Raw genomic sequence first — 24,626 nt, 5'->3', positions numbered from 1 at the left:
CCTCTAGGTTTGTCCTTATATAATCAACTGTTGATTGTGGTTGCTGCACCTTGGGCTTGAAGTAGCTCATGATAATTTTTCCCTCCTTTATAGCATATGCAGACATCAATCTTTATTGTTTAGTGGGGGCCATATTGAGATATTGGTCATAAATTTGCAGCCTCAATGGATCATTTCTAGCTTTAATCTCTGTGAATGTTCTTTTGACATCAGAGTTCTACTTGCTTGGTGGCCTTGTGGATGAAACTTCCACACTATGCTGCCTTTCCAGCTCCTGCCTATGTGAGTTGGTTGATGTATCAATCACTGGGGAGGTCTGTGGGCTGGTTGCCCTGTTATAGACATTTTTGTACCTTACAACTATAAGCATGAAATGTCCATAATCCAAGGGATCCAAAGTCCCTAAACATGTTGTTCCTACCCCTAGAGGAACAAGGCTAACAAACCACAGCAATTCACAGAAGTTCTCCACCAGAAACTGCTCAAAAACAAGTCAATTTAGGATCAATTCAGAGGCTCCACTAGCTGCCTGCGTTGAAATGCAGAGGCTACACTGGCTAGTTGCGTTGCAATGCAAGTGGAAGCACTACTAGGGTGCGCTGAGCGGGAAATGACAAATGGAAGGGTCCTTTGTGCGAGGTGTAAAGACTGTGGAAGCTTCCAGAATCTTCCTCCATGACACTTGCCTTGATGAGTTCGACTAAGTGATGAGTAAGAGGCTCTTAGTCTCCAAGTGGAAGCAAGAACTGACAAAGAGAGAGGACACTAGTCAGATCTCAAGCCGACTCATCCTCTCTCCAAACATCTATATATGGATCTCTCCTCCATGAGATCCAGGAGGCTGGAATTTGTTTATTGCAAAGAATTGCTATTGGTTTGAGATTGGAATCATTGGGTGCTTAATGCTTTGAAGGGAGGTGAAGAAAGGATTTCATTCACTGGGAGGTAGATGCTGGATTGGAGCCCTCTTGGTTGTATCTCCTCTTGAACCTTGTTATTCATCAATAAAGCTATCTTGGTTTCTCCTATATACTGATGTATCTTTGATGTATGATTGCATTAGTATGTTTAGTTTATTTCTAATCCTGAACTAGTTATGAATATGAATCTATGTCTTTGTGTAGTATTCCCTTCTTGTGATCTTGCAGGAACCTGTTGAAGCTGGGCGAGCGAGAAGGCAAGTAGCTGGGAACTCTCAAAGAGAAGAGAAACCGGATCGAGGGACAAATGGAAGACACCGGTTAGTCCATCCATCTCTCTTCATTCTTAATTCATAAAGGAAGAATACTAGAATAGCTGTTTCTGTTTGTTGCTAAGGCACTGTCACACCTTAGGTGGATAGGATCGTCCTGCATAGGCATTTTTCCCCACAACAAATTGGCGACTCCGCTGGGGACAATCTATTTAGTCATTTTATTTGTGTCTCTATCATTGTTTGTTTCATAGACTCAAGAGCAGCAATCGAACTGCATCTGCTATTTTCAGATGCAAAGTAGACAGCTGCTGCTTTGATCCAATCACTGGATTTATCTATGATCTGAAAAATGGACTCACAAATGATTTGATGATCCTTTGTGATAGATCTTAGCCCTCCTTCAAATCATCCCTTTGATTGTACCTTGCTTGTTGCTTTTATTTGGCCTGAAACCGTAGATTAATCAGCAAACCGTGACCCAGAACCCAGAGAAGAACTCTCGTTTCTACTTCAGCGCAGACTTTGTGAAGAGGTTCTGCATTTCAACGTAGGTCCCGTGAAGGCTACCTGCACTGAATGTCAAAACCTCTGTGTTGGGGGTGCGCTGATCCAGCTTAGGCCTTGTGCAGCTGGGGTTCTCTGCTCTGTTTTGCCTTGTTTTGATCTCTGATTTCTACAGCCTGTAACCAGCATAGTTACCTGTCTGATAACTCCTTTTCTCTGCTTAAATTCCGCCTCCTTTTGTACAAAAAGACTGTGAGTGTTTTTATGTGTTTGTGGCGTCATTTACAGTTTTCGTTTGCAAGAGTGAAATAGTCATCCTGTAGCCCTTGATTCAGATCTGTTGATTGTGATCTTAAGAGAGAGTTCATTGGCTATTTACAGTTGATTATACGCTTAATTTTGCTTTTGGTTTGAGTTTGTCTCTTTTAAGTGTCGAAACAAGTGTTCATTTCGGAAGTCGTAAAGTGTTGTATTCTCTTCTACCCTTTCTGATTTTGAAAAAGTAAACTTGTTTGTATTTGTCATTTAAAAGCAAATTCAAAGTTGTACAAAAAGCTTTCTTTTTAGGCATCAATATTAAGAGAGCAGAAAACAAACACCTGCATTGTGCATTTGCATCTTGATAGTTTGCATGCTTTGATTTAGGGAAAAGCGCATTACAGTGTGCTCTATGCTCTTTGAGAAAAGTTGTGTCTTTCTTTTCCCTTTGTAGATAGGATTTTCATTGTTGAAAAGATATAAAAGCTTGCTTATCATCTTTAGACTGCATTTAGGAATTGTATCATACATCTCGTGGTGATCCAAAAAGGCAAACTTCTAAGAAAGATCAACCTAAAATAAATTGAATGAACTTAACAACGCTTTGTAACTTAACGCACAACATAGAGGTCTAGGCTAGAGACGTGTTCTGGCGTCGTAAAGCCTGGTGACTGTCGATCTCGCTGATGGTGGGTGATTCCTCCTGAGGGACGATATCGCCAGTACGGATTGTGCTCCCACGTACCGTCGAGTATATATTGGGAGACCCCTATAGGCATAAAACCTTTATCCTTAGGAAGCCGTGTTGGCCGCCCCACTGATCGCAATGCACTGAACACAGCATTCAGGAAGATTGACCGCCCGTACCTTAAAAAGTATTCTGCGGTTTTGCGAAAAGTTTGGCACACCCTCTACCTAGAACTCCAGAGCAGTTCCTTTTGGCCTTTTTCAGACTCTATAACGAAAAAAGTCCATCCGAACATTTGTCACTTCGGGCTCGTTAAAACATCGAAGGAGACTAGAGTCATCTTTAGCTTTTTCTCGACTCTTTAAAATTGAAAAAGCAAGTTGTGTCTAAAGCGTCTAAAAAATTCATTTAATTCAGAAACACACTTTCCCCTTTTGTATTTTGGTTGATCGAGTAATCTGCAATAGTGGAAGAAAGTCAATTGAAACCCCGTCGTTCGTGGAGGCTTACGAGTCAACCGTCTTTGTCTCCGGAATCGAAAACAGTACGGACAAAGCGAACTCGTTTAACCGGTTCGAAATCTTCTATCAAAGTTAGAACAAGTGCTCCAACAACATCTGAGATTCCGGTTACTCCAAACATTTCTGGAAACCCTGCCTCTACAGAAGAAGTTCAACAGCCACAAAGGGACAGTGATACTGATCCTAGTCTGAGAACAAACACTTGTGTTACTGAACCAGTTCCAACTGTAACTGGTTCAGAGAGTCTTGTTCTTCAAACATCTGTCGCTGTTGATTCAACCCCTTCTTCAGCACCAGAAATATTTTACGGACCTGACGGTCTTCCCCTTCCACCTGGTTTGATTGTGATAGAGGAAATTGTAGAAGATCCACAAGCAAGTACTCCAACACATTTTGGAGTCGGGGTCACTCTATTTCCTTCGACATCCGAAGTTAGTCTACCACCAGTGGAAGTTCCTGTAGAATCGCTAGGTAATCTCTTGGATAGACTCAAAATGTCTAAACAACCGTCAACATTTAGGACTGTGTCGAATGACACAGTGACAGCAGAACTCCCTGTCGTCACTCCGACAATGTTTGCCGGCATACCATCTGTCCCGACTAGCTCACAACCACTAGAAGGAGTCCACCCAGGGACTATTTCGACAGTGTGGTCCGTTCCAGTTTGTTCCTCTGGAATAATATCCGGCAACTCTTATGTTGAAACTCGCCAGATTGATCCATTTGGAGGTCAATTTGGGCGATCCAGTCCCCAAGGGAAAATAATCCCCTTGAGTTCTGGATTGCCACCGTATGGGGGGCAGTATGCCCTTTCATTACCCCCTCCGAGAGGATATCCATACGGGAGTTCACAACAGTATTCAGGTTATACTGGATTTACATCAAGTGGTTGGGTACCTATGCTACCTCAACAACCAAGGGTTGTGTATTCTATGCAACAATGTGTACCTATGTCGAACATCCCGACCACACCGGCTATTGTGACAGTGTCGCAAGTTCAAACGTTGCCTGTTGTATGTCAACCTCAGATTTCTCAATTTGTAATGCAACAACCCCTTGACCCTGTGACTCAACCACAATCGCCTACTGGTGGAGCGACACGGGTCCAAACAGGTACAATTACCCCACACCTTGGTCCAACGGTTAGTATAGCGCAACAGAACATGGCTTCGCAACCATGGTTGGTGAAATACCAACAAACACAATTCCAACAAGTATACCAAGGTTCTGAGCAGCATATCTTTGCGAACAGTGGACAACCATACATTCAAAACGGTCAAAATCAACCACTTTACGGTGGTCATGTCCACCAACCGTATCAGTCATACCAACATCAATTACATTATGCTGGTATGCAAAGGCCAACTGCTCAGGCAATTCCATCGTATCCTGGGTATGCTTCACCTAACCTGAATCAACAGTTACCATTCGTGGCAACTTTAGAGTTACCCGATTTACACCGGTTAACAAACGATCCAATTGCTTACGCCCCTTGGTGGCCAGCGATTCCTCACAAACTTCCTTCAGACATTCCTAAATTTAATGGAAATCTAGGTGAGGACCCATCGAATCACGTGATGACATTTCATCTATGGTGTTCATCAAACACCCTGAACGATGATTCGATAAGGCTTCGCCTTTTTCAGAGGACGTTAACGGGTCCAGCGGCAAAATGGTATATTGAATTGCCTAGAGCTTCGTTCGACAATTTCAGCACCTTAGCCATGACATTCTTAACCCATTTTCAATTACCGATAAGGTATGAAACAGGAACGGAAATCTTAACCAACTTCAAACAGACGACGGCCACTCACATATCTGATCATATACATGAGTGGCGGCGTCGTCGTAGGATGGTAAAAACATACGTTCCCGATTAGCTATTAGATGAATGGTTTATCAAGTCGTTACTTCCTGCAATAACGGAAGATGTGGCAAAGGGGGGAGTCGTAACGGAAGAGCAAGTTATCGCTCGTGCGCAATATCTAGACTTGGTCTATACTCAGTCTGGCACGCTCTATGACAAAATACCTGACGCCCCTAGACCGGAATTTTCAATTCCTCCTCCTCCTAAATCAAACAATGACTCTCATGCCGGTGATGGCGTCATTGGCACGACAAACGCGAAATCAACAAAGGCCAACTCCAAGAAGGCCCGTAAGATTTCAGATCAAAATGCAAAAGACGAAATTCTTGCTTCGGAAGTAAATGCCATATCAGCAGATAAAGGAAAAGAAACCAAACAACCAGGAAGCAAGAAGAGGCAAGACAAAGGGAAGAAGAAGAAACAAGGAAAGTCATCTCCTGAAAAAACTTCTTCAAACCCTCCTGGAAATAGGAAAACAAAAAATCCATGTTATATATGCGATGAGGATCATTGGGCTGCAGATTGTCCATACAAAGCTGAGCTTAAAAAATTCTTTAAGAATTCGCAAACCTCAGCTGTGTTAACTGATCCGTTTCCAAATCCAGGACAAAATCTGGTTGATAGTGGAAATGCTTCCCCGTCGCAAGTGCTTATGTTGTCCATTTCCAAGCAACAAAACGATGCTTTGATTTCGACAAGGAACAAAGATTACGGGAATCCGCAGCTGTCGAACGGCAAGGAAAAAGATCAACCAAGCAGTTTGACAACAACTTCGACAGAAGTTGTACCACCCATCATTCCTGAATTAACAATAAAACCGCCAAAGGGAGTAGTACACAAGTCGACATTTAATCCTCGCGCCAGAGCAGCGCAGCATTATAAAATAGTGGAAGATTTGGCCCAATCGCCGTTCGCTATGTCGACTATTGAAGTACTACAAAATTGCCCATCCCAAAGGCAGGCTTTGTTATCAGCCATTTGTGGGGTTGATCCTAAGGATTCCAATATTGTATCCTTTGACCATAAAGGATACGATCCTCAGTTACCAGCTCAACTAGCTTTCCTTATCCAAGTGAAAGCCCTCAAAAAAATTGTTCATCGAACAATTATTGATGAGGGGGCATCTACATGTATTATGTCGATGAGTTGCTGGAAAACTTTAGGATCTCCAACCTTGTCGCGATCTTCGACAACATTAAAAGCATTCGACGGAAGGACATACACCCCATATGGTATCCTAAATAACTTGAAGGTTGAACTAGGGGGAAAAATAGTAGAAATAGATGTTGAAGTCATCGATGGGAATCTTGATTACAACATCCTACTAGGAAGACCGTGGATCTATGCCATGGAAGCTGTTGTGTCGACCTATTTTAGAAAGATTGCATTCCCCTTTCAAGGAGGGATTACGATCGTCGACCAACAAAACTTCCTCCCTAATGGTTCACAAGTTACAGGAAGCATTCCCATGATCCATGGAAGCCCTCATTCGCTTCAGAATATCGGAGTAGGCCTACTAAAAGATCCTATACTAATGGGAACTTTCGCTTTTCCACCACCAAGCGATTTGGCGGAAGTAGCGTCGATAGGTACCTGCAATATGATATCTTCCACGAAGATCTTAGAAGACGATATCGACATGGATCATGCAATGGTTTTGCCCCCAAGCCCAATAGAAATTTTGTAGCAATCAATGTTTCTGGCATGGGAGGCGAACCCAAGTCAATGCTCATCAAGCGTTTGGGTAGATAGGTCTAGAGGATATGGTACCCCTTTAGATCCTTGGTCGCGAGTGCATGGAACCGACGAAGGAATTCTACAACCAATGTTGATTGAAGGGGCACCATGGAATGATTGCCACCATCGTTCCCTTCTTCCAGATTATGAAGAAGATAATCAAGATGACCTTTATCAACCTTCAGTTTTTGAATTTCTATCAAATACTGTAAACACGGTGAATTCCAAGCGAAAATTATCCAATATTGAAGAGACTATAGCGATAAATATCTCGACTAAAGCAAATGTTGTAGAGAATATTTATGTCGGCAAAGGTTGTTCTCCTTCAGAACTGGAAATATATAACGCTCTTTTTCGCGAGTTCAGAGATGTCTTTTCTTGGTCATATGATGAAATGCCAGGCATCGACTCGAGTATCGTTGAACATGAAATTAAGATGTATCCAGATGTCAAACCGGTAAGACAACGGCTCAGGCAGGTGCACCCCAAGAAATCCGTTGCCATTAAGGCAGAAGTTGAAAAACTTCTCCATGCTGGTTTCATCTACCCGGTTCCTCTAACCGATTGGGTATCGAATATTGTCCCTGTTATGAAGAAACAAGGGACAATTAGAGTGTGTGTCGATTATAGGGATGTAAATCAAGCTTGTCCAAAAGACAACTACCCTACACCCTTCATTGACCAGATAATTGATGAATGCGCCTGATGTGAAATCTTTTCATTCATGGATGGATTCTCCGGGTATAATAAAATAAATATCCGCCCACAGGACCAGTCAAAGACTACATTCATTTGTTCGTGGGGCACATTCGCATATCGAAAATTACCCTTTGGTTTAAAGAACGCAGGGGCGACGTTTCAGAGGGAAATGAATTATGCCTTCCATGACATCAAGAACATCGTTCAACCATACATCGACGACCTTCCGGCTCATTCGCGAAAGCGGACTAATCATCCACAACATTTAAGAGCAATATTTCTACGTTGCCGACACTACAAGATACGACTCAATCCACATAAATGTGTATTTTGCGTCAGTTTTGGTCGTTTACTTAGCTTTGTAGTCTCCAAGGATGGGATTCGTCTCGACCCTTGCAAGGTTCAGGCAATCATCAATTTGCCTCCACCTTCAAATTTGCTTCAGATTCAGAAACTCTAAGGGAAAGCAAACTTTCTGAGGAGGTTCATTCCAAATTACGCAGAACTTGCTAAAGGTTATACTCGTCTTTTGAAAAAGGATGTACCTTTTGTCTGGGATCAGGTGGCACAAGCTTCCTTTGACGCTCTGAAAGATTCTCTAGTAAAAGCATCATTAATGTATGCCCCGGACTCTCAAAGAGATTTTAACCTGTATCTGGCTACAACGGATACGACCATTGCGATGGTTTTAGTTCAAGAAGTTGATGGAATCGAACACCCTATATATTATTTAAGTAGAAACTTAAATGATACAGAAAGTAAATATTCTTATGTTGAAAAACTAGCGCTTGCAGCTGTTAAAGCGATACAAAGGTTTCGACAATATGTCCTCTTTCGGAAAACTACCATTTTGTCTGGTTGCAACCCCATGACTTATATATTGTCGCGACAGTTGCTGGGGGGAAAATATTCAAAATGGATAGCAATCCTTCAAGAGTTTGATCTGGAATTTGTAAAATCCAAATCAAAGAAAGCTTTGGTTTTCGCAGAATTATTATGCGATCTCCCATCGTCGTCCAACGATGAAACATCCCAAGAATCAATCATGGACGAAAGTTTGTTTCTGATATCCACAAGCAATGATTGGTATGGAGATATAATCGTTTATCTCCAAACCCAAAGATTTCGGCCAAACACCTCACACTCAGAACAAAAACGTATCTGATACCAAGCAAAAGACTACATGATCGTCGGTGATACGCTTTACCGTCGTGGTGTCGATACGGTTCTGAGAAGGTGCCTCACCCACGAGGAAGCCGAAAAAGCCCTGAATGAGTGTCATTCAGGCGCGTGTGGGGGGAATCAATCTGGATATGCTACAGTACAAAAAATCTTATGAGCATGATACTTCTGGCCAACCATGTTCAAAGATTGCATAACCGCAGTTAGAAGTTGCCATGCTTGTCAGATTTTTGATAGCAAAACCAGAAGACTTCCCGCTCCGCTACAGCCAATAGTAGCTGTGGGGCCTTTCGCCAAATGGGGCATCGATTTCATGACATGTAACCCCACCTCGACCGGGGGGCATGGGTATATTATAGTCGTCGTTGACTATTTTACCAAATGGGCCGAGGCGATGCCTACATTAGATAACACTAGTGAAACAGCTGCCCTTTTCTTTTTCAATCATGTAGTCGCCAGATTCGGCGTACCACAGGCTATAGTTACGGATCATGGATCGCATTTTTGCAATCACATGATGGTTGAATTAGCTTCCAAGCTAGGGCTATCTCACGACAGCTCTACCCCGTATTATCCGCAAGCCAATGGACAAGTTGAAGCGATCAACAAAGTCATGAAGCGCATGTTGCAAAGGATGATCGGAGTTCAAAAAAGAAGGTGGCACCTAATCCTATACTCAGCCTTGTGGGCCTACCGAACATCGGTAAGGAATGCGATCGAGTTCACACCTTTCCAACTGGTGTATGGCCTGGAAGCAGTCTTACCAGTCCAGTGTGAAATCTCGTCTCTTAAACTCGCAATTGATCTCCTTCCCGGAACTTCAGAAGAAGAGGCCCGTTTCTTGGAATTAATCCAATTGGATGAAACCCATCGTGATGTCATGTTGGCTAACGAAGCCCATAAGAAACGAGTCAAGGCGCATTTCGACAAAAATGTCAAACCCCGTGTCTTCTCAGAAGGTGACTTGGTCTTGCTTTACGACCAAGAATCCGATAAATTGGGAGCAGGTAAATTTAATTCTTTATGGATGGGCCCCTATATTGTTAAACGAGTGTTAGCAAAAGGAGCCTACGAGTTAATGGATTATGACGGAATTCCACTGGCGCAACCTCGTAATGGGTTGTACCTCAAGCGTTACTATGCTTAAATAGTGACCAATATGCATGCACCTCGATTTGCGTTATTATGCTGGGGGCATGCAAACTTATCATCGAGCAGTTTTAGCACACAGTTCATGCTCGTTAAAAAATAAACGCAAGATCCGAGCAGTTTTAGCGCATAGTTCATGCTCGTTAAAAAATAAACATAAGATCGAGCAAATGTTTCCACCCGTGTTTAAGCTCGTTAAAAAATGAACTATTCCGGTAAATAACCACCGTGAATGTAATATCATTAGCCATTAAAGCCTTGGTCGTGTTTTCCCATCACCTCCACTTTTCCATTGGCTGATCATTCACCTCCATATGATTGTTTACCCATTTTGAGGAACAGCTGCGAAGAGTGATTTCACTAGCCATCCTTGTGACATTGTCGTGATTGGAAAATTCCAACCCGTACCTGGAATCAGATGCTAACCCGTTTTATCACTCGTTCCTCAAAAGACGAGTCTTTCTTAAGCTCTTTTCATCTGACTCGTGAAATATGAAAAGATTGCCAAGTTTTTGCCTTCCAGCTCGATAAAGTGACCGGAGGAGCTATCCCTCCTCTAGATTTTAATCTTTTTGGACCTGAGGGATTATTGCACAAAAATATCGAGCGCTTGTTTTGTTCGGCTCGTTAAAACTATCGAAAACTCATCCCTTCTGTATTGTTTTATACTTTTTTGGACTTAAGGGATTAGATGACGAAAAAGGACTTTCGGAGTTGACTTTACGTACCTTTTCAGACTCTCTAAAAATGAAAATGACCGAGTTATCTTTGTCGTTAGACTCGTTAAAAGCATTAAATAGCGACAAACTTGTCTTTAGATGAGAACGAGTTTCACTATCGCTAGGCTCGTTAAAACATAGCGATGGGCTTGCCTGAAGGGCAAGTTATAGAACAAGCATATGTTATCCTCCTCAAGCTTGACAAAAATAAAGAGGTACTGGTCAGCAATGACTGGGGAAAAATTGGGAGAAACTCAAGAAAACTTTGATTGTAGCAAGTCGCTCTTGAACATGACACTTTTCCTCCGTACCACAATCGGGTTGGGTTGTTTCATTCACCGGTCACATCGCCATGGTCTCGCCATACCATCCATATTTGGGGTAATGCTACCGATCCATCGCATAAGTGTCGCCATATGTTCAAGAGAAGTCGTTCAGAGAAGTCACCTGTGTCCCATCCACAACCATACATTATACTCTTTCATGACCACCACCCTGAATCATATGTCATCAGATCGTTTTCACCTCCATCAAAATCATTAGCTCCGTTCCGTGTCATTGATGTGGGATTCATTAAGGCCCTCCTTTGATGGATCACTTCTTGTCGACATCAGCTCATTATCCAAGAATTTGATCTAGGAACACCCCCTTCAGTACTTTGAAGCTTGCATGCCTCAATGGCAAGTTTCTCACTTCCGGTGACAGGTACACATCAATGACCTTCGACCGAAAGATTTTGCGTGGTGTTCGACTCTATTCACACCACGTGAATTGTACTGCAGTACCTTGAGGGTCATCTTCATTATCTGTGATTCCTCTCGCGCTTGTTAACAGTTTACATCATTGAATGGTAATCAAGCGATGTCTTTCCATGTTCGACTTTAGAGAAATTCTCACATGGATCGACTTGTACTTAGAGTGAAGATCGGACGAGATTGAAGACCCTGGATCTAGTTTCATCCATTCGGGCTGCGATATATATTCAGAAAATAAAGACATAGAAATGTACAGCTTTACAACACAGATAATCATCCTACCAAAAGGATGATGGCTCTATCAGAATCATCAGTCTATCATCAGACGATTGTCTGTTAAAAGTACATGAAAATGAATTTATAAAGCTGAGCTGGGAATGCCCGCCTCAGCTAGATCGTGAAAAAAGTATGAAAATAATGTATTGTATTGTATTGTATTACAGGTCTCCTCCCAACATTGAAAGAACTTCGGATCCTCCTAATAAATCATTTCACCTGATAAACAGCCTCATACTTTAGGGGGCAACTGTTATAGACATTTTTGTGCCTTACAGCTATAAGCATGAAATTTCCATAATCCAAGGGACCCAAAGTCCCTAAACATGTTGTTCCTACCCCTAGAGGAACAAGGCTAACAAACCACAGCAATTCACAGAAGTTCTCCACCAGAAACTGCTCAAAAACAAGTCAATTCAGGATCAATTCAGAGGCTCCACTAGCTGCCTACTTGAAATGCAGAGGCTACACTGGCTAGTTGCGTTGCAACGCAGGTGGAAGCACTAATAGGGTGCGCTGAGCGGGAAATGACAAATGGCAGGGTCCTTTGTGCGAGGTGTAAAGACTGTGGAAGCTTCGAGAATCTTCCTCCATGACACTTGCCTTGATGAGTTCGACTAAGTGATGAGTAAGAGGCTCTTAGTCTCCAAGTGGAAGCAAGAACTGACAGAGAGAGAGGACACTAGTCAGATCTCAAGCTGACTCATCCTCTCTCCAAACATCTATATATGGATCTCTCCTCCATGAGATCCAGGAGGCTGGAATTTTGTTATTGCAAAGAATTGTTGTTGGTTTGAGATTGGAATCATTGGGTGCTTAATGCTTTGAAGGGAGGTGAAGAAAGGATTTCATTCGCTGGGAGGTAGATGCTGGATTGGAGCCCTCTTGGTTGTATCTCCTCCTGAACCTTGTTATTCATCAATAAAGCTATCTTGGTTTCTCCTATATACTGATGTATCTTTGATGTATGATTGCATTAGTATGTTTAGTTTATTTCTAATCCTGAACTAGTTATGAATATGAATCTATGTCTTTGTGTAGTGTACCCTTCTTGTGATCTTGCAGGAACCTGTTGAAGCTGGGCGAGCGAGAAGGCAAGTAGCTGGGAACTCTCAAAGAGAAGAGAAACCAGATCGAGGGACAAACGAAAGACACCGGTTAGTCCATCCATCTCTCTTCATTCTTAACTCATAAAGGAAGAATACTAGAATAGTTGTTTCTGTTTGTTGCTAAGGCACTGTCACACCTTAGGTGGATAGGATCGTCCTGCATAGGCATTTTTCCCCACAACATGCCCTCTCACTTCTTAGGCTTTCTAATGTTTCTTCAATGATTTCCTCTTCAGATAGAGGATTGTGTCTTTATCTCTTAGCACCTAGTTGTTTTGCAAGTCCACTGATGGGTGTGGCCTCTTCTCTATCCCTTTTCTTACCTTTTTCCTCATTTAGAGGAGTCTACAATGTTGGTATATCTGGTGCTTTGGTCTGTATCCGAGGAGTTTCCTCCTGTTGATCTATCATTTCTTGCTGCACTGTGCCTGCCACTTCCTTGCCCTTTGTAGAACCTGAAACTGGTGTGATGGCCACTTGTATGGGTTGTTGTGAAGTCCCAGCAGAGGATGTACGCACTCCTGCTTGCTGAGGCAGCTTGAAAGATACCTGTCCAAAAGAGTCCAGGTCAAGGGTCTTTTCTAAATCTTTCATAGCTTGTTCCAATTTTTGTTTCCGAGTAATTTCTTCTACTAAGGTACCCTCTATCCATTCATCCTGATTGGCATATTGTTCCACCTTAGGGATCCTATGATGATTGTAAGTTGACAGCCAGTTTCTTACCTTTCTTTCACTTATAAATCCATTTGGGTCATATGGTACCCACCATAATCTTTTCTTCAATTTAAGCTCTTCCCCTAATATTTTATCAGCATCTTCCCATGCTTCTCTTTTGTTAATGATAAAGGGGCCTAATTGGTTTCTTATTGTTGGAGAGGTAAATCCCCTCTACGGATAGAGGTGATCCCTACTAGCCCAAAATGGGTCTAGCAACAATCAATCAATGCTACTGTGCAAGTTCCTAATTGCAAATAAAACATGGGCAATGAACACCTACTTGGATTCCAACGCTATTGTTTGATGAAGAGATGTCGTTCTCGCTCCTTTGCTTTGGCCGGTCACAATCTTCCACGATCCCCATAGATAGATACCTGCACACACGAAGAGAAACACAAACACAGGCGTGAAATCTAATAAATGAAATTATACATCAGTCAGAAAGGATGTAATTCACATTAACCATTACAAAAACAAATGAGAATGGAACCATAACAGTATTCATCTATTATTAATCAATAACAGAGAAAGGTACAACCAAAGTTCTGACGTTGAGTCCTTCTCTAGAGGGTCCAGCCAACAAGTCTCTTAAGCATTCACCCTTGGAGGTAGATTCTCCCAAAACAAAGCTCTCTCTCACACAAGCAATACTCACAACCTTCCTTAAGCTTCCTCTAGCAAATCCACACTTGTCACACCAACTACCTACTAGCAGCAGCAGTCTAAGCACTATGAATTCCACACTATCCAAAACTATCAAAAACTCTCTACTCATGGCAATGGTAGAGGCATAAATAGGAGAAGGAGTCTCCACAAATGGTGGGAGGATGAGCCTATCTCCAAGGAAGGTGGCCCAAATGACAAACAGACATGCCATAGAAGGGAGGGCAACATTCACAAGACCAACAACCAAGTCTGGAGTCCTCTGGAAGGCTGGCTGTTAGAACAAACTCGCCCAAACAGGATCAGCGCGGGTGCATAACTGGACTGGGGCGCTGACAGCGAATCCTAATAACGGATCAGGCTGTGTCAGCATGACTTAATACTTTCATAGGATGCGCTGGCTCATGAAATTCGACCAGCGCGGAAAACCCGTGTGCTTCCGCGCTGGCAGCGCATCAGTTACACTATCAGCCGCCAATCAGCGCGGTTATTTTAATAACAGTCACGCTGATGAAATAAACTTTGGCAAAGTGGGTCATTTGGCCAGTTTAGAGAGCATGAGCATGGTGCATTTGATTTCATGACACAGTAGGGACAATGACTGGGAGACAGTGACAAATTACTACGTAACAGATGCCCCCTAAAGCATGAAGCCCGAGAGAGTGGGAGGGGTGAAATGCTTTACAAAACTGCTGAACTGGAACACCACCAGGAAGGACCTGCACGTATGTGCAACTGATATCTCGATTACATGTAGTCTAGGCATGGGCACAGCCATCCAAAAGACATATAAAGAAGGTCTGTGGTATGGACGCAGCCACCCAGCTGAAGAGACCATGATGATAATAAGGTATGGTCGCAGCCATCCCAAAGACTTAGGTATGGGCGCAGCCATCCATCAATGAGTCATGCAATAATAATCCACAAGATCGCAGCCTGGTTCCTAATAGACAAAAACCAGGGTCTTGCGCTCCATCCCAACCCGAACAAAGTACAAGTCCAAGCATGCGAATACATGAGCTGAAGTCGAACATGCATGAACATCGTCTGATTACCAGCCAATAATAAAAACTATTAATAGACGCGAGAGGTACCACCAATAATGACAATGGTCCTCAAGGTACTTATAGGTACAATCCGCGGCGTGTGAATCAATGAGCTGGTTTCGAACACCCGTAGAATCATCCGAGTGGAGGCCAATGATGAAAACCTCACGTCGAACACAAAGAACCTACCATTGAGGCATGCAGGCTCTAAGGCACCTGAAGGGAGTCTCTAGGTCGCTTTCCTGGATAATGAGCTGAAGTCGACAGGAAGTAACCTTGATCAAAGGTGGGCCATGATGTTTCCCACATCATCGACACGAGACAGAGAAGGATAAAATATTTTGTGCGAGACATCAGAGGGAGGTGGTAAGCCTGCAGAGGCCAACTTCTCTTGAACATATCCGCGGCACAACAGCGGATTTGGCAGTATCTGACATCAAATGAGCAGAGGTGATGGTGACAGGGCAATGGGCAGATGAGAGGTAAAAATAGGATAACCCAAACCCACGGAGGCTAGTGTAAAACAAGATGAGAAAATCCCCACCCAGACACGAATGCAGAGGAGTTCCATGTTCAAGAGCGACATACTGTCGACACGACCATTATTACAGTTTCATTTTTCCCCACCATTTCTGGCAGGTACCCCGACTATTGTTGGAGGACAAGCCTGAGGGGTGAATAGTGACTTCGACCTGAAAAAGTAAAAAAGCGGTCGGAAGTACGTCGTTTTGGGGCCAATAACGAGTGCGAAACGACAAACACCCGACAATCTTTTTAAGTTAAACAGTCGAAAAAAGAGCTTTAAAAGCGACCGCCTCTCGTTCCTTTTAACGAGTTGAGAGGGGGACTTGGCAATCTTTTCATCTTTAAACGGTCAGAAAAGAGCTGAAAGCAGACCTCCATTTTTATTCTCTTTAACGAGTCAAAAAGGGAAAAATACTCGGCAATCTTTTCACATTTTACGAGTCAGAAAAGAGCTTAAAGGTGACTCGTCCTAGAGGAACGAGTGGTATGAAAGGTAGCAACTGGTTCCAGCAATGGTGGAACTGCTCAAACATATAATGGTCAAGAGGTTGGCTAATAAAACCGCTCATCGCTGCGGTTCCTCAGGAAAGGATAAACAACCAAGTGAGAGCATATGATCGGCCAAAGAGATGGTAGCAATGGAATGAAACAACCAAGGCTCATTTAGCAGCATTCATCGGATAAAAATGGCAATCACGAGATGTAAATCGGGTATGGGTTCATTTTTACACAAGCTTGAACCATGGAGAACTCTGCTTGGATTCGGTTTCATGTTTACACAAGCTTGAAACGAAAAACTATGCTTGTTATAAGCTCGCATGCCCCCAGCATAATAATGGAAATCGAGGTACATGCCCCCCAAGCTTCATTGCATTCAACAAAGTGGATGGAATGAAGGTTCACTCTTGAGATCAATGAAAGACTCGACTTGTATTTTATGAGATCTTAATCAAAAGACTTGATTTTGAAAGGGAGGTGTTTCATTTTTTAATGAGGTTGACACAGTAAAAGAACTATCCTCATAACCCTTGTTTCATTTTTTAACGAGCTTGGCACAAGGTCAGGAACTATGCTCCACTAGACCCAGTTTCATTTTTTAAGGAGCTTGACATAGGAAAGTGAACTATGCTCCGACCTAACCCAATTTCATTTTTTAGGGAGCTTGACATAGGAAAGTGAACTATGCTCCACCCGAACTTCATCATAATGAATAGAAAGTCGGGGCTTCCAAGATTGCCACTCCCAGTGGAAGGACCACATCTTGGAAGTCAGGACCCAATGCCCCCAGGACACTATGCACGACGGTGTCATCACTGGATACAGGCACGGGATAGGTGGCCACGTAGTTAATCTGTGGTGGGGCGGATACAACTGGTGGATAAAAACTAGGAGGGGACGACAACTGCGCAGGAGGCATTGGGGGACTAACGAATGACAATTGATCGATAGTCACAATTCTTCCATCGTGTGGAAAGCAAACCACACGGAAAAGCGAAGAAACAAGGGCCCCCATGGTGTAAATATAGTCGCGACCAAGGAGAAGACTAAAGTCTAAAACACCTTGGGTAACCAAGACGTCTATATAGACGGTTTTTCCTCCCAAAGTAATAGGGACCTTCGGGAGAACTCCTAGAGATGGACAGGCTCCTCCGTCGAAGGCCAACAGATTCTGCGAGACTGGCCCGAGCTACGGGGAACCTAAAGCTTTCCAAGTAGTGTACGGCATCAGACTAACCGACGCACCTTCATCCAGGACAGTGCCAGGTACTGCTTTATCACAGGCAAGCACTGTAATCTCGAAGGGCACATGGGATGGAAGGCGACCGGCGATCAGGCGATTCCAATCAAAGGAAGCGACCAGACTACTTGGTGGGGGAATCGTATGATTGCCCCCAGGCGCTAAAGGGAACGAAGGAGAACCTTCGGGAGCAGCTGGGTTAAGAGAGTCATTTCGGGACTCCGGAGAATCTGAAGAGACGAGAAGAACGTGAGCATGATTCTCTTCCGAAACAGAGTGAGCGAGCGGCGGAATCGAGTCGAAACTCTTTCCGACCAATGGTTGGTCTAGGACAGGCTGGACAGAGCTGGGTTCGGGAAGAGGGGCCTGGACAAGAGAAGAATGTGAATCAATCTCATTGTCAGGAGGCAGATGATCTGCAACTGCAGAAAGACGTTGATATCCAACGGGAAGTTGGGGTGAGGAAGCTGGGAGACTTTCCAAGACACTGGAGGCTTTATCCATGAGTGGACAAAGGTGAATGGGATGATTGCCCTCACAAAGTTTACAAGGGATTCGAATCTTCCCTTTTCCCTTACCATTCCCAACTGATAAGGTAGCATCGCCATGAGCTTCAGAGGACGATGGGGGGTGGGCCGGATCACGACACCATACTTCTAGTACCCTAGGAATGCCAAGACAATCGCGAAGAAGATGGTCCTCCTTGCATAATCGACAAGGGAACTTAACCTTCCGCGGAGGAGCAGAAGGGGGCCCGACTTCAGGTGTACTCGAGGGAGTAACAATTATACTTGTAGCCTCTCCCTTAGGATACTTCTTCTTCTTGGTCTTCTTCTTCTTCTTCTTAGCCACCTGGTTACTCGAAACGAGGCCTTCACCAGGCGAAGTAGAAGATGAGGATGTAGAAGTAGGCGTCGAAGGGGAGAGGTCCATCATAGGATCAACATGATGTTGTTCAGGTGGAGGGACTGATGGACTAACAGCCGACACGATAGGGACCAACGAGGTTGAAAACAACCAAACAGGCAACCCGACAGTTAACCCTGGAAGGGATAATGTTGCCATATAAGGAGCACCAACATTCTCGAGAGGAGGGAAATGACCAGGATTCCCGTCAGGAGGGGAACTTGGGTTGGTGAACCCTAGAAAAGTTGCCATGGCAAACGAAAAGGAAACCTATTCAAGCTAACACAAGATTTAACCAGGTGATGTTATCGTGGCCGAATAAATTTTTAAGACACAGGAACAAAACTTGACCTTTTCATGTTTCAAGAGTCGAGAAAAGGATGAAAAGATGACTCTAGTCTCCTTCGAATGTTTAATGAGCACGAAGTGACAAGACGCTCACTGGCACCTTTTCTTTTAGGGAGTCTGAAAAGGATCAAAAGTGACTGCTCTGGAGATTTTAGGCAAAGGGTTTACCAAGCAATCCGTAAAACTGCTTATACACCTCGGCAATCGTATGAGAACCAAGGACTTTCCGTACTGTAGTCAATCTTCCCGAATGCTGTGTTCGGTGCGTTACGGTTCGCAGGGCGGCAGACTCGGCTTCCTATGGATCAAGGATAAAAGCCTAGTGGGGTCTCCCTATATACACGACGGTACGTGGGAGCACAGTCCGTGTTAGACCACTATCGAGTCACAAAAGGAGGAATCACCCAACCGTAATGTGAAACAATAGTGACTGTGTTTAAAGACGCCGGAACACGTCTCTAACCTAGACCTCTAGATGTTTGTGTTAAGTTCCAATGTGTTTAGGTTTATTCAGTTTATTTTATGGTTGATCTTGAATTAAGTTTCGGTTTCAGGCCTTATCGTGTGATATCTCACAATTACCTAGATTCAAACTACATGCCAAAGAATACCATTTCGTTCGATGAATTCTAACTATGAGAGGGTTAAGAGTTTTCAATCAAACAAAATGAACTCAATGAATCAAACAATCTAATGCAGCTAATGACAAAGAAATGAAATTTTTCTTTTGAGAACACAAATCAATGAAATGCTCTTCTTTTCATTAACTATTGAATGCAAAAGACATTAGTTTGATTTCTTTTTCAATGGCACCATGCACTTAAAATGAATTTTGAGAGACAGCAACACCGAGTAAAGAGAAATAAAATCACTCAATGAAAAACACAACAAGCGTGAAAAGAACCGATTGAACCCAAGCAACTGTGATCTGTGTCTGGGTAGTGAAACAATCCGAGGACTGGTCCAACGACAATCACCTCAAACAACCAAGCAAAGAAAGCAAAAAGAGGAAGGTTTCTGCAAAAGCAAAGGCAAGCAGCAATGAATCTTTGTGAACGAGTGATAAAACAAGGACAACCCAGTGAAAACAGGATGATGGCACTAGGTCACGGGACACAAAAACAAGATTCGTCCAACAAGACTTCGCAAGCAAGTGTTTCACAATTCAAACAATAAATATCATGTCATAAACCAAGTAGAAAGAGCAGGAGATAGTCAAATCAACAGGCTCAGGAGACAAATTCAATTTTACAGGATCAACGCGGGTAACACTCAACAACAATGCGCTGACCAGAGGTCACGCGTAGCAACAAAGCACTGTCAGCGCAGAAGAACACGACTTAAGTGCGCTGGTTCGATTTCAGAACCGTCGTGACTGTTTTATGTACAAGCGCGATGACAATGGGGTCAAAGAGACAGCTATGCGCTGTCAGCACGACTGTTTTGATATAAACCGCGCTGAGGCTAAAAAAAAGGCAGAATCAAGCCAAAAACTCCCAAACCAAGGCCAGAACTCTTTAAACAATTAGTACACCTCCCAGACTGAACCAGGAAGTCTAAAAGCAGAGAACTAATTCCCAATTTCGAAAAGAGAGAAACAATCAAACTTAATAACGAGAATGAACAAGAAGAGACAAAGGCCAGGCTCCCCAGTATGGTCGCCAAATTGTTGGAGAGGTAAATCCCCTCTACAGATAGAGGCGATCCCTACTAGCCCAAAATGGGTCTAGCAACAATCAATCAATGCTACTGTGCAAGTTCCTAATTGCAAATAAAAGATGGGCAATGAACACCTACTTGGATTCCAACGTTTATTGTTTGATGAAGAGATGTCGTTATCGTTCCCGTAGATAGATACCTGCACACACGAAGAGAAACACAAACACAGGCGTGAAATCTAATAAATGCAATTATACATCAGTCAGAAAGGATGTAATTCACATTAACCATTACAAGAACAAATGAGAATGGAACCATAACAGTAGTCATCTATTATTAATCAATAACAGAGAAAGGTACAACCAAAGTTCTGATGTTGAGTCCTTCTCTAGAGGGTCCAGCCAGCAAGTCTCTTAAGCATTCACCCTTGGAGGTATATTCTCCCAAAACAAAGCTCTCTCTCACACAAGCAATACTCACAACCTTCCTTAAGCTTCCTCTAGCAAATCCACACTTGTCACACCAACTACCTACTAGCAGCAGCAGTCTAAGCACTATGAATTCCACACTATCCAAAACTATCAAAAACTCTCTGCTCATGGCAATGGTAGAGGCATAAACAGGAGAAGGAGTCTCCACAAATGGTGGGAGGATGAGCTTATCTCCAAGGAAGGTGGCCCAAATAACAAACAGACATGCCATAGAAGGGAGGGCGACATTCACAAGACCAACAACCAAGTCTGGAGTCCTCTGGAAGGCTGGCTGTTAGAACAAACTCGCCCAAACAGGATCAGCGCGGGTGCATAACTGGACTGGGGCGCTGACAGCGCATCCTAATAACAGAGCAGGCTGTGTCAGCGCGGCTTAATACTTTCATAGGATGCGCTGGCTCATGAAATTCGACCAGCGCGGAAAACCTGTGTGCTTCCGCGCTGGCAGCGCATCAGTTACACTATCAGCCACCAGTCAGCGCGGTTATTTTAATAACAGTCGCGCTGATGAAATAAACTTTGGCAAAGTGGGTCATTTGGCCAATTTAGAGAGCATGAGCATGGTGCATTTGATTTCATGACACAGTAGGGACAATGACAGGGAGACAGTGACAAATTACTGCGTAACACTTATCCTTAGCTGAGATTTCTTTTTGACATTGCAAAAATGAGTCAAATCTGCATTAATAAGTTGTCTGAAATATTCCATAGCAAACAGTCTCATATGCACATATTTTGGCAACCTATAAGGGCACAACTCACAACCATATATCCTGATCTCAGTGTGATCCTGGTAGAAGTACTAGTCACCTATCCTATGGTTCTTGGAGAGCTGTAAAATTTTCCTTATCTCACCATATAGCCTAGGAGGAGGAGCTCCTATTAATAGAGTGGAAGCTGGATGTATGAATAGGTCAATGAATTCACAGTAAGTATAAGGGGTTTTAGCAATTTTGCGGAAGACAGAGGTCTAAAAGATTACAGACCTCCTCTCTCCTTTGGCATCCAATTTTCTGATGGGAAATATAAAAATGTTTGGGTGGTAATACAACAGTAGATGATATATGAAACTTGTGTATTTAAACACTCCTTCTCTTTCCAAATTCATAAATTTACCATGGATTTTGTCAATAATGAAAGAGGCATAGTCATACTTAATAGCAGGGGGCTGCCGAGGAGTGAAGGTGGACAACAGCACAAGGACCATTTCATCCATAAATTCATTGGACCTGAAACCCAAGATTATTGATATCATGTCAAGAAGAATTCTTCCAGTCTCATTGAAGGAGACATATGAATAAGTAGGTGGGCCTTGGGGTTGCCATTCTGGCTTCATGAATAACTTGGCAATCCGGGCTATTTCTACACTAGACAATTGAGAGCCTTGCTCCAGCAAATATCCCATGGAGAGAGGAGAAAGAGGCTGAACTAGATGGAATTGTAACATTTCATTGATAGACTCAGCAGTTATGTAGAAAATAACAACTTGTGATGGAGAGATGACTACCTTACTGACAGGGTCATAAATGGCACAAGAATGGCAAATAATATCTGTGAATATATTGACTGAGGGGAGGTAGTACTTGGGGATATTGGATTCCCATATTCCATAGATGTCAGAATTGTCTAGATGACTGTTTCTGACTAGGCAGAAAGTTTGCAGATGATTTTGGCAACCAATTGGGTCTCTTATTTGGAAATCTCTGTTGGCCAAGGGTAAATGATGCTGGTTTATATGAGGTGCATTGAGAGGCGCAACATTGAGGGCAACCAGCGCTGCCATAGTTCAATTGTCTGTGTTTTTTAATTCAGAGGTTGAATTTTTTTGGAGAAAAGGCAACAGAGAAGCTATGGGTGCCTTGGTATAGAAATTGTGGGTTGTTTTAGCTTGAATTTGGCTCTTTACAGGTACAATTTGTAGAGGAAAACCAAAAACATAGGTTCGAGAGGTGGAAGAGGGTAAATACCTGTGTTTTGAAGCGTACGCGTGTAATTTGCAGGTCGACCAACGAGTTGAGCAGTGGGATGCTGGAGTTTGCTGGTCAGGGTGGCGAATTGGAGCTCCAACAGCTTTTGAACGTGCTTTTGCATGCAACAGTTTCGGGAGAATAACGAATAGAAATGAGCGAAAATGATGTTTTTATGGGTTTTTAACAAAAAATTGGCTTCGCAGGATTTTTGGCATTTTTGGTTGGATGATGTCAGCATGACGAGATAGTTTGTTACGACGTGGAGTACGGAAGGGTGACGTGGCGATGACGTGGTCGTGACGTTAGTGGGGGGTCAGCGGGGGTGGTAAGTGGTTTGGGCCCACACCGCTTATGGGCCGAAGCTGTTTTGGTGGGGAGGGCCCCGAGCATGCCGGGAGGGCGTCGCGTGTCCTCTGTACGGCGGGTATACCGCCGTCTCCCTGGGCGGTAATCATCGAAGGGTAAGGGCCTCGCGATATAATCGTGGGTTGTCCGATCAAAGGACCAGATCCAATGGTTGGTGGTATGTCGGAGATGGGTCAGAGCTATGATGCGGGACCCATATAATAAACAATGTTTTTAAATATATCGGGGCGATTGCGATTGGCTGTCGGGGTATTAAATTGTTAATTAACCAAATGTTAATTAACCTTCAATATTTGCGTGCGAGAATGGTTTTTACATGGTTCGGAATGTTGTTGGTTAATCAAATAATGTGGGGTTAATTGACTCCAAAACCATGCGGGGGATGGTTATTATATGGTTCCTGATGAACCTATAATTCTGACAAAATAAAGAGGTATAGCAATAGTTAGCCGGGGCGAGATATTAAATTCTTTGGGGATTTTTCATATATTTATATAATACGGGGGGGAACAAATTATATAGGAATTATATAATAAAGTTAAGGTTAATATGAAAATTGATATATGTAAAGAATAAGCACTAAGTTATAATGTTTTAACAACTTAGGCTTAGGAGAAAGCAGGGATTTTTTACACAAGAAATGTGGCTTCTTTACCTGAAACAAGAATGTTATACTTCTCTGGCCTTTTTTTTATGAAATGGAGTAATTTAGGAGTACTAAGCAGATCTCAATATCCTTGGGGGGAATTAGTGAGTGATTTTGGGAGAAACGTGAGGGAAAGTTAGACATGCATCACTTGATTTGTAACCAAAAAAATCGCCATTGTACTTTATGATATCAAATGAGATGAACCTCTTGAGAAACAAAGATTAATCATAAGCATGCTTCTACCACATCAAAACTGCCTACCTAGCCTATAGTACCTACCATTTTTTCTTCCTTTCTCATGGGTGCACTTGGACTAGCAAACCCTTACAAATTTTCTTTTCTTTTGATTGCAATTCTATCTAAGTCTGCCCTTATTTCTTCCAAGGGCTCAGATTTAGCTCTTGAGCACCTTTGCTTCTCTACCTAACTATTTATCTGCCAAGATTGAACTGTTTGGACAGACTTTATTCTCTATCTCTAAAACAAGAATTTTAAACATGAAGTGGCCAAGATTAAGCTGTTTGGCCATCCATCAACTGTGGCAAGAGTCAACCAACTGTACTCAATGAGATTCTTTGCAAAAATAGAATAGCAGAGGCATTTTGGACTAGCACACTTTCCTGGTCTTCTTTGGGGTTCATTTCTTTTCTTTTTTTCTCTCGACCATTTCATTCTTTTCGCCCTTTGATTTCTCTTTTAGGGCATACCCTCTTTACATTTTTTAATCTTTTTGATCTTTTCAAAATATGGAACCTTTGCAGTAGGGAAAGGATGAATATATTTGGGAGTTTACCAGTCAATCGTGAAATATGACACCTATTGGTATAGGAGCATAACAATGTCTATGACTAATTCTGCATCTGGTCCTTAAGATCGTAAATATCTAGCA

Source organism: Pinus tabuliformis, chromosome 7 (assembly GCF_031772625.1).
Source record: "Pinus tabuliformis cultivar Carrire ecotype Pingquan chromosome 7, CPIR1, whole genome shotgun sequence".
NCBI lineage: Eukaryota > Viridiplantae > Streptophyta > Pinopsida > Pinales > Pinaceae > Pinus > Pinus tabuliformis.
This window is presented reverse-complemented; position numbering follows the sequence as displayed.